The 11,712-nt window shown below is 44.1% G+C and overlaps 1 pseudogene; it reads right to left on the bottom strand.

Annotated features, from left to right (window-relative positions):
• Positions 1-750: 750 nt before the first annotated feature.
• Positions 751-11,712, bottom strand: part of LOC115085046 — a 214,603-nt pseudogene continuing 203,641 nt past the window's right edge.

Raw genomic sequence — 11,712 nt, 5'->3', positions numbered from 1 at the left:
TACGCATACTGTTACACTTTGGTGTATTTTTTACCCACAGAGGCCAAGCAAGGTTACGAAGCCTGTTTTACATGCACACAATATGCTCAATTACAGGAAATGTACATCCCATTAGAAGATCATTCTTAATGTATTTTATCTTCAATTAAAGTTATTAAAGGCACAGTCTTGGTGGAATATTGAAAGCAGACCCAAAGGAAATAAAATCAACTATTTAATGACCCAAAAAGGCAGCATAAATACACTTCTTTTGGAAGTTCACAAATGTAGCAAATTATATAAAGAGAATTTAGCTGAGGGAAACCTTAAGATACTAAATTCAACAAAAACTAGTGCCTGCAACAGAAAGTTATCAATTGAGTGTAGTACAGCTAACTGCATGAGAAAACTTCATGTCAAAACTTGCTCTTTTCTGTAAAAGTTTACACAGATTTACAATTTAAACTATATGAAGGATAGCACATTATTGTAAACACTTGAACATTCTATAGAGCAGTTATATATTCACTGATATTGAATGCACAAGTATTTGATTTTGCTTTAAGATAAAACAATCTCATGCCACAAAAGAAAAAAAAGAAAGATATAAGAGAAACAGTAAATACAACACATGAAATGAAAAGGAAAATGTCAGTGCTCTAAATCTTGCTGACTTCATAACAGATTTTGGTGAAAAATATGGTGATGTATATTCATAATACAACTTTGTATATCTGAGTAGGCAGTAGTTCGCAGTATATTTTTATTTGGTTAATAATCTACTGCAGAAATAGGGTATGGTCTTCTACAACAAACCTTTCCCACCTCATGAGTGGAGAAGAGCCGAACTCCTTCCATCTGATGAAAGATAGGATAGTGGCTGCTGTCAATCTCATCTCGACGGTAGACATCACCTACAGCTAGAAAAGCATCCAGTCCTGAATGTATTAAGTCCCACTGATGGGCTGAGGTGTGAGCCCTCAGCATGTGAGTACGGTTCAAATAATAATTGTCTCCCTTCTTCCTGCTGGGATGATCTTCTGGGATGAGCAATTTATCAAAATTCTGCTGTGTTGTGACCACAGGGCACAGATCATCATACGCAGAAAAGAGAGGATGCCTGAAGCAACCTACATATTGCTTGTAAAAATGGTCCTTAATTCTTTCCTTAATGAGCCACAGAGGGTGATACCTTTGGTTGTGCAAGTTTTTTCCCACCTTGGAGAGAATTTTGCCCATGACATTGGTATAGTCATCCCGCGGGTAGAATCTACCGAACAGCTTGACAGAGTCTGAGGCAGTTGTGTTTTTGGGAAAACCAGATGTCACATCTCTGGAACATACATGCCCCAACAAGTAATTAGCCAAAGCGCCAGAGTGAATTCTCAGAAGCACTGAGGCTTTGGAGTAACAAACAGCTCTATGTGCAATCATGTCAGGCTTCCACAGGACCTGAGAACGGAAGAAAAGAACATGATCAGTCAACAATTGAGGAAGACATAGCATTTACACCAATGATAGTCAATCAGCAACATTGTCATGTTTTTAAATTGCATAAAATTAAAGCAAAATCCATAAGTAAAATGTATGGTTAAAATAAATGTAACATTTAACTCTGGCTCCTCAAAATTTGTTCTAATGCTAAAAAGTCACCAAATGAGAACAGTTGATTATTGTTGGCATTTGCTGTAAGTTTAGTCAATAATTTGTAGACATGGGGGAATTGGGTTATTATTGAGTCCAACAAGGGGCAGTAGAAAGTAACAATTCAAAAATATGGGGGTTCTAGAAGAGGTTATGCCATACTTGTGCATATTAATATATTTATTTATATTGACTTCTGTAATCCCCATTCCATCTTTACTTCAAAGCTGTGTACATTACTTTTACAATTATATAATGCATAAACAAACAATAGGTATTGGATAGGGTAAAATGGCTCAAGGTTCTCAAGTGCATCTCTTAAATTCCTAGGGACCATAAAACTATGCAAAACCCTGGTTGGATCAATCCAATAAACTGTTCATTTCATGCCATGAGCACAGTTCGGAGCTGGTAATAGCAATTATTAGGAAAGTGCTAACAATTCCAACTATTATCACTGAAAAGCCACAAAAAAAAAAAAAAAGGTTACTGCCTTACAATTGCTCACTCTGACCAACTAAATGAGAACTAAGAAATGTGTGATCATCATATGCATTCAAACTCTCTCAGAACTGATGTAAAACCTAGAAAGCTTATTATTTCTGTTTACCAAGATTCAAAATAAAAAAAATTACTAGGAAAAGCATCATTCAGGTGTGCAAATCAGTCCCAGATTTCAGAAAGTCTTCTTCCTTGGGATTACGTTAGATTGGTCAATTAAGATATATTCACATAGGACAGAGTAGTTTCTCTTGTCTAATCACCCCCCCATTATGAATCTACATACAGTTGTGCTCATAAGTTTACATACCCTGGCAGAATTTGTAAGATGTGTAGCATTTTAAGAAAACATAAGTGATCAGACAAAACATCTGTTATTTTTAATGGTGTTTCAAGTCAAAACTATTATGCATCACAGAATAGCACAATCATTAAACAAACCATAACAATAAGGGAAATAATAAATGGTCCTATTCAAAAGTTTATGTACCCTTGAATGTTTGGGCTGATAACATACACTCAAGCTGACACACACGGGTTGAGATGGCAATGAAGAATAGGTATCCACACCTAGGCCTTGATTGATTGTAATTAGTGTCTGTGCATAGTGAATGAGTTTCTAAGCTCTTATGAAACCCTTGTGCATTTCATCCAGGGCTGCACTGACTTTGGTGGTCACAGAAGTATGGGGAAAGCTAAAGAACTGTCAAAGCATCTGTGAGCAAAAGTAGTTCAACTTTATAAATCAGGAAAAGGATATAAAAAGATATCCAAAGATTTGAAAATGCCAATCAGTGCTGTTCAAACTCTGATCAAGAAGTGGAAAATTATGGGTTCTGATAATACCAAGCCAGACCAGAAAGATTTCAGGCACAACCGCCAGGAAAATTTGTCGGGATGCAAAGAAAACACACAAGCAACTTCTACTGAAATACAGGCTTCTCTGAAACAAAGTGGTGTGGGTGTTTCAGCAGGCACACTAAGGAGATACTTGAACAAAAATGGGCTGCATGGTAGAGCTGCCACAAAAAAGCCATTGCTGCACCTACACCACAAAACAGCCCATTAACAATATGACAAACAGCACCAAAGAAGCCTCAAATCTTCTGGAACAAAATTGTGCGTTTTTTACTCAACGCACAATTAAACTCTGGAATTTGTTGCCAGAGAATGTGGTTCGTGCAGTTAGTATAGCTGTGTTTAAAAAAGGATTGGATAAGTTCTTGGAGGAGAAGTCCATTACCTGCTATTAAGTTCCCTTAGAGAATAGCCACTGCCATTAGCAATGGTTACATGGAATAGACTTAGTTTTTGGGTACTTGCCAGGTTCTTGTGGCCTGGATTGGCCACTGTTGGAGACAGGATGCTGGGCTTGATAGACCCTTGGTCTGACCCAGTATGGCATGTTCTTATGTTCTTAAAATAATTTGGAGTGATGAGACCAATATGGTCACAACCATAAGTGCTATGAAGAGAAGCTCGCCATCGCTACCATGAAGCATGGAGGTGAATCTCTGCTGTTTTGGGGGCGTGAGCTACGCGGCACAGGGAATCTTAGTCAATATTTGATGGCAGGATGAATGCAGCATCTTATCATAAAATACTGGAGGAGAATTTGCATTCATCAGCCAGGAAGCTGCGCATGGGACGCACTTGGACTTTCCAACATGACAATGATCTGAAACATAAGGCTAAGTCGACCCTTCAGTGACTGTAGCAGAAGAAAGTGAAGGTGCTGGAGTGGCCATCACAGTCTCCTGACCTCAACATCATTGAGCCGCTTCGGGGAGAACTCAGACATGCAGTTCACGCTAGACAACCAAAGAATTTATAGGATCTGGAGACTTTTTGCCAAGAGGAATGGGCTTTACCACATAAGAAAATAAAGGGCCTCACTCACAACTATCACAAAAGCCTATAAGCTGTCACTGATACAAAAGGGGCAATACATGATTTTAGAACCAAGGGTACGTAAACTTTTGAACTGGACCATTTTATTATTTTCCTTATTGCCTATGGTTTGCTTAATGATTGTGCTATTCTGTGATGCATAATAGTTTTAATTTGAAACACATTAAAAATAGCAGAAGCGTTTTGTCTGATCACCTTTTCTTTAAATTGCTACACATCTTACAAATCCTGCCAGGGGCACGTAAACTTTATAAGCAACAACTGTAAATCACACTGATACTTTATTGACCTTAGCAGAACCCTTGCAGACATCACACTGATGCTTTAAAGTAGGAAAATGTTTTTAAACAAGATGGACGACTATAATAAAAGTGCACATCTCTGAGCATATAAGAGGCCCATTTCAAGTTTCTATCATAGGATTACAAGATAAAAATATTAAACTCAACTCTATTATACAGCTGAAAAACTGTCACATAAAAAAAAGGAAGAGACAATAACAGTATGGAGGTAAGGGCAAAGGAAGGGCACACTCTTGCATATCATACATGACCTTCCTCTATAATAAAAACCTTTTGGGCTATCAAGCAGAGTTTTATACTGGATATCATTATATTGATCACAGGTATATTGATCACCGATGATGCCAGATCCTTGATTTTGGGGACAGAAGTGACAGGTAATTGAATTCCTGGGTATAGAAGTTAACTGGCCACTTGTTCCTGCCCACACACTTATCAATAAGAAAATGGAGGCGTGGCAATTGCACACATATTTAACTGATTCCCACCTGCCGGTATGTAATGACAATTGAGAGACTGAGGAGCACTGATAAATGATAAGGGCAAGCCTGTCTCAGATGCTTGTAATATTTATATACAACATTTCAAGAAGCAGAATGGAAATGATTAGTTTTTTTAATGCAGGGTTGCTCAAACCAGACCTCAAGGCCCTCCCTGCTGAGCCAGTCAGGTTTTCAGGATATCCCTATTTAACATGCATGAGAAATATCTGCAAACATAAGAGACAGTGCATACAAATAAATCTCATGTATATTCATTAGATATACCTTGAAAACCTGACTGGCTGGGAGGGCCCCGAGGACCAGTTTGAGCACCCCTGGTTTAACGTATACAAAGGTAGGCTTATTTTATTCTAAATCTGTAAGTTTAGGAACTTTTAATAGTTTTTACATGGCTTTGGATTACTGCAATGTGTTTAATATACATTGCTCCCTATGATTCCTTGACCACTCTCTTAATGATACAAAAATTGTATTTCTTTGCTAAAAAAGAAATTCAACAAAATACCAAGTTCCATGGGAAACGTGAATTGTGCCTGCAGTAAGTAGCTACTGATTTGGGCTGCTCTGTGCGCTCATTCCAGATTAAATACATTTAGCACACCTCAACAAGACAATTTCAAGAAGCAAAATGTCCAAAGGGGTGGTTAAGAAATGCATCCTCATGATGTGGAGGGACTAAACACTAAGACCCAAGAGATCCAGCCGAAAAGCAACCATAGAGAAACTACTGTAACCTACCTCAGAAGAGCAATTGTCAGAGGACATAAGAGTCAGCTGATGGGAGATATGACAAAGGTCCATAAAATAATGAGCAGAATGGAACAGGTAAACGCAAACTGGTTGTTTACTCTTTCAAAGGTACAGAGACTAGGGGACAGTAATGAGTTACTAAGCAGTCCACTTAAAACAAATAGGAGAAAATATTTTATTACTCAATGCATATTTAAGCTCTCAAATTCAATGCCATAGGATGGTGATGAAAGCATTTGAGGTTGAACATAGTGAAGATGTTGGCAACACCACGACTGAACTCAGGCGGTTTCACCTTCAATTGCCTTCTTGTGTACTGGACTTAATGATGTTTAATGATGTCTGGGAATTGAACTGTGGTGAAGTTCAGAGTTTTGTGGGGCAGGAAGAGGAAAGGGAAGATTGGAAGAGGGGTTATGGTGCCTTTCATTGTTGGATTAAAGGTTGGGTTGTTTTTTTTTTTTGTTAATGCTGTCACTGGATCCTGCATCTAGGCCTTGGGGCTTCTCTTGCCCAGGTAGAGCTCCTTCTGGTGGGATGGAACCAAAATCTTGCAGAATTAGAGGAGAAGGAAGACTTGAGCTGGTATGGAAGGCTTCTTTCCCTTGCTTTGCCAGCTACGGGATCTTAACAGAGTTAGAAGGGGGCAGGGCTGTTAGCAGTGGGGCTTGCAGCTTTAAAAAGTAGCCAGACTGAGCAAACATGTCCTTACTCTGAAGATGTACATAGGCTGAGGCCTGTGTAGAAAAAATGATGATAAACATGTCTAGTTAACTCAATAGTTATCTCTCAATGTTAGAGATATTGGTACCATAATTAAGCGACACAGAAAACGTAATTTTCTTAGGAGTCAGGGAACCAAAGTAGCATTTATTCGAGAAACACACCTCACAGATGCTGAGCATGATAAACTAAAGCACAAACATGTTGACCAAGTATACTAAGAGTCCTTCAGTTCTAAGAGCAGGGGAACATGCATTCTCTTCATTCACAAATTACTCCCATTTAAATTCAAAGAAGTTAGTAGACTTGAAGGTAGCTATGTGGCTCTGGAGTGCAGTCTATATGGGAAAGAGAAAGAGTTTTGTCCTGGCCTGCATCTATGGTCCCAATGAGGGACCGAGAACTACTACAGGCATTTACTGGGATACTGGAGATCTTTTCCTTCATCACCCTTTGTAATTGGGGGAGACTGTGACACTTGTCTGGATCCTAGCAGAGATAGATCATCCCAGATTCAGGTCCCATGTCAAGCAGATGAGTTTGAATATGTTATTGCAGCAGTTGGGGCCAAGTGGACATATGGCAAGCCCAATATCTCAAATTTAGGGATTATAGCTGCTTCTTCTCAAAGACACAGTTCATATAGCCTTACTGACTATTTCTTTTATGCAAAGGTCTTAGTTCACTTGGCAGAGCCTTCAGACATATTTTTCATCCAGAAATTCAGATCATTACCCTGTTCTGTTACCTCCGGGCTCTCACAGTCTCTCTAGCCTTGGAGAAATCTTCGAAGCTGAATATATTATTGCTGAATAAAAGCAGAGTTGTTGGTTTGGGTTTTTTTTTAACTTATTTATGATTTTTGGCAATTATTATAAGCACAAATAAAATGCTTTTCAGAAAACAAAGGCCATTGTCACATGAAATGCACAATAAAGATTGATACAGAATAGCCCCAAAATTTCTGACCTCAATGGGAGGAGAAGAGAAAGAGAGACAACTAAAAGAAAATTCAGTACAATTAGATGCTGCATTGTAAGAAATCATCTATTATATATCGCAATACCTACCTAAGGAAACAGGGGTTGAAGTAATAACCTGAGAAGACCTATTCTCTACAAAAGCAGATTTTGTGGTATGATTATAAATGCGATGAAAGATTTCTTTCAAGCATATGAGGGGGGCAAGTACAGTCCAGTTGTGCTGTGGGAGATGCTGAAGTCAATCCGAAGAAGGAAAATTATAAGCTATGCCAACCCCTGCAAGTATGCAAGGCTGAAGAGAGAAAGTTTATTCAGGGAAAAATATTGGACAGTCAGAGGCAGAACACAAAGCTTCAGAGTCTACAGGGGCCTACAGAAATGCAGGGAGGAACTACAGGAGATTCACTTCAGCAACACTGAGCACTTTCTAAAGGTACTCGAGGCAAAAGATATGAGCGTGGAAACAAACTGGTGCAATGCTAACTAGGCTCCTGAGAAGAAGAGCCTCAATCAGACCCCAATTAGGAGTATCCAAAAAAAACATGAGACAAGATCTATCACCAGCTGACCTAAAATTAATAATATTTTTAGTCTTATTTCAAAGAGCTATACTTGGATAGTGAGGGTGCTTCTCCTGGGGACATCAATGACTATCTGAAGGAGATAAACCGACCAGGGCTAACAGAGAAGCAAAAAGATAAGTTGTCTGCCCCTATCATAATAATAGAAATACAAAGAGCTGTGGCTTTCCTATCCAATTGTAAAAAAACCAGGACCAAATAGTTTTCACCCTCAATTTTACTTAAAAAAAAAAAAAAATTCCCTGAGTTAGCCCCATTAATCCTAAAAACCTTTAAATATTTACAGATGCATCCAGACAGCACTAGAGTTTGATGGACACCACTATTATAGTGATACACAAGAAGGGCAGGAATGGCACAGATCTTGGGACCTTATTGCCCAATCTCGTTACTTAATGCCGATACCAAGAGCCTCACTAAGATCCTCCAGATGCAACTGGAAGCCTTCATGGGAGATTTGCTTCCGCCCAAACCATCAGGGGGGCTATTTCTAGGGATACCTGTTGGCTTCTGGTTCCGCCCTGCCGGTTGATGTATGCCACCGTGGTTGCCATTGTCCGACATCACTGTGACTGCCTTGTTTCGAAGTCTGTGTGCAAATCTCAGGCAGGCTAAACCTGACTGCCCGTGCCTCTAGTCGGTTGATGTTCCACCCCGACTCTTCTCTGCACCCACCGCCCTTGGGCGGTTAGCTCTTCGCAGTGTGCTCTCCAGCCGCTCAGGCTGGCATCTATAGTGAGCAGGGACCAGGTTGGGGGAGGACATTTTTGACCCCCGGCTCGTGTGGCTGGGCCTGCAGCCACCACCGTAACTGATTCCATACTCTGGCCAGTAAAGGTAGATGCACGGTGTAGTTCCGTAATCGTGGGCTCCACCGAGATAGGAGGGTTGCGTTGTAACGGTCTCATATGAGCCCGTGCCCATGGTACCACGTCCAGAGTGGAGGCCATTAGGCCGAAAACCTGTAGGTAATCCCAGCTGTGGGCCGGGTGGTGCTTAGCAGATTCTGCAGACGATTCCGGAGTTTTGATCTCCTCTTGGAGGTCAGGCTGACCTTGTCTTCCTGGGTGTCGAATCGGACTCCTAGGTATTCCAGCGACTGCTAAGGCTGTAGGGAACTCTTGTTGTGTTGACTACCCATCCTAAGCTTTCCAGAAGAGATATAACTCTGTTGGTTGCCCGGTGGCTCTCCTCCGGTGACTTTGCCCTGATCAGCCAGTCGTCTAGGTAGGGATGGACGAGAATTCCTTCCTTCCTGAGTGACGCCGCCACCACTACTATTACCTTGGTAAAGGTCCGCGGCGCGGTGGCTAACCCGAAGGGTAAAGCCCGGAACTGAAAGTGCTGTTTCAGGACTTTGAAGCGTAAGTAGCGCTGATGATCCCGATGGATTGGGATATGCAGGTAGGCCTCTGACAGATCCAGGGATGTGAGATACTCCCCTGGCTGTATTGCACTTCGGACTGACCGCACAGTTTCCACGCAAAATCTTGGGACCCTTAAGTGCCGGTTGACTGACTTGAGGTCCAGGACGGGTCTGAAGGTGCCCCCCTTCTTGGGTACGATGAAATAAATGGAGTAATGCCCAGAATGTATCTCCCATGCAGGCACTGGGATTATGGCTTTTAGGGACAGGAGCCTCCACAAGGTAGCTTCCAGTGCCGCCCTCTTGAGAGGTGGACACGGAGATTCCACAAACTTGTCCGGAGGGAGATGAAGGAAGTCCAGGTAATACCCTTCTCGGATGATGGCGAGGACCCACTGGTCCGAAGTAATCTCGACCCATCTGCAGTAGAATAGGGTTAGCCTGCCCCCTATGGCTTCCTCCCCCAGATGGGTCGGCTGATTCTCATTGTGGGGTGCGGCCAAGACCCGAGCCGGTTCCCCTCTTGTTGTGCCTGGTCCGAAAGGACTGGTTCCTGGCCTGAGAACGAGGTGCTTGGTAGCTAGTCCTGTAGGGGCTGAAGCGCTGAGAGCTTCTACCTATGGATGGCCTAGGAAGAGGGCGCTGGTTCCTCCGTGACTTGTCTTCTGGTAGACGGGGTAAGGGAGATGCTCCCCATTTGTTAGCTAGTTTCTCGAGGTCGCTGCCGAACAGGAGGGATCCCTTAAAGGGCATTCTTGTAAGGCGTGTCTTGGAGGAGGAGTCGGCCGACCAATGTCGTAGCCAGAGCTGTCTCCTGGCTGCCACTGAGGACGACACTCCCTTGGCTGCCGTACGGACTAGGTCGGAGGCAGCGTCAGTGAGGAACGAGAGAGCTGATTCCATTTCTTCTCCCGGGGTGTTGTTCCTGGCTTGTGATAAACAGGAATGCGTCACCACGGTGCAGCAGGTCGCAATTCGTAGGGACATGGCTGCCACCTCAAAGGCTTGTTTCAGAATGGCGTCCAGGCGCCTGTCATGTGCATCCTTGAGGGCCGCCCCTCCCTCCACTGGAATGGTGGTGCACTTCACAATTGCGCAAACTATGGCGTCTACCCTTGGGGCACACTAGCAGCTCCTTAGTTGCCGGGTCCAGGGGGTACATGCCAGACAAGGCCCGACCCCCTTTGAATGAGGCCTCCGGCGCATTCCACTCCAGATCGATTAGCTGCTGTGCTGCTTGTAGGAGGAGAAAATGGTGAGCCGTTTGACGCAGGCCCTCTAGCAGGGGGTTCATTCTAGGTTCCCCCGGGGTGCCTGGGCCCGGGATAGCCAGCTCCAACAGGCATTGAGAGACCAGGTCTGGGAGATCCTCCTTAAGAAAGAAGCGTCTCATGGTTCGATACGGCTCTATCCCCAAGCGAAATTCTCCCTCCTCGGGGAGCTCGCCTTCTTCCTCAGAGTAATCTGAGTCCCCATAAGTGGGGCTTCCGGGTGGCCGTGCCTAGGTCTTGAGGGTTCAGGGGCAGGGTCATCCGGAATATATGGGTCCGTTCGGGGATCAGACTGCATCTTGACAAAGGCGTGAATCCCCTTGAATAATTCCTCCCAGGAGAGCGAAGCAGGTTCTAGCCTTAGGGGCACCAGGTCTGTAGGGTTCCCTGGCTGCTCACCTCGGCCTGCTAGGTCCAGGGTGTTCCCAGAGGAACTGGCAATTAATGTGGGCTGGGACCAGCCCTGGCCTGGGACTCCCAGGGCCTCCTCACATTGGGCACATAGGGAGTCAGCTTCCTCGCTCTGTGTGGCTCTGAGGTGGCATGCTGAGCAGAGGCCTAGAGCTCTTATGCCTGATTCTGGAGGTGCCGGCTCTGCGGACGCATGGGCTCTCATACACACCATCGCGTCTGTTATCTTTATGGTCTGGTGTTCTCCCAGCCGAAGTATGCGCCTTTTAATATGCGCGAAGACGTGCGCCTATCAATATGCGCCTATCGAATGTGCACCTATCAATGTGCGCCCAATTACTTTCGGGCACCTAACATACGTGCCCGTTGCCTGTAAGGCGGCGAACCAGAACAGATGGCGACGGCGAGCAGGCAGGCAAAATGGCAACCTCCTTGGCGGGCTACCACGTAGGCAAACCCCGCTATCCTCGCTCTTCGGAGACCAGCAAAGTAAAGATGTACGCCTTACCTGATCTTCGGCGCTTCCAGGCTGCGACCTGGGCGGTCTCCGGCTGCGGGGAAAGAGGGTGATTACCGTCACCGCCGCACCCGAGGAAGTGCACCCGCTGCCTCTAGGCCGCGCCCGAACTCGTCTCGCTCGGGGGCCAAGTCCTCACCGCAAACGGATCAGGACCGAGGCTGCCTCTACGCCGCGCCCGAGCCCTTCTCACTCGGGGGCTAGGTCCCTGCCGCGATTCGGCCACCGGACCGAGGCTCCTACCTCCAAGGGACCACGGAAATCACCTCG

This window comes from Rhinatrema bivittatum, chromosome 2 (assembly GCF_901001135.1).
Source record: "Rhinatrema bivittatum chromosome 2, aRhiBiv1.1, whole genome shotgun sequence".
Taxonomy (NCBI): Eukaryota; Metazoa; Chordata; class Amphibia; order Gymnophiona; family Rhinatrematidae; genus Rhinatrema; species Rhinatrema bivittatum.
This window is presented reverse-complemented; position numbering and strand designations above follow the sequence as displayed.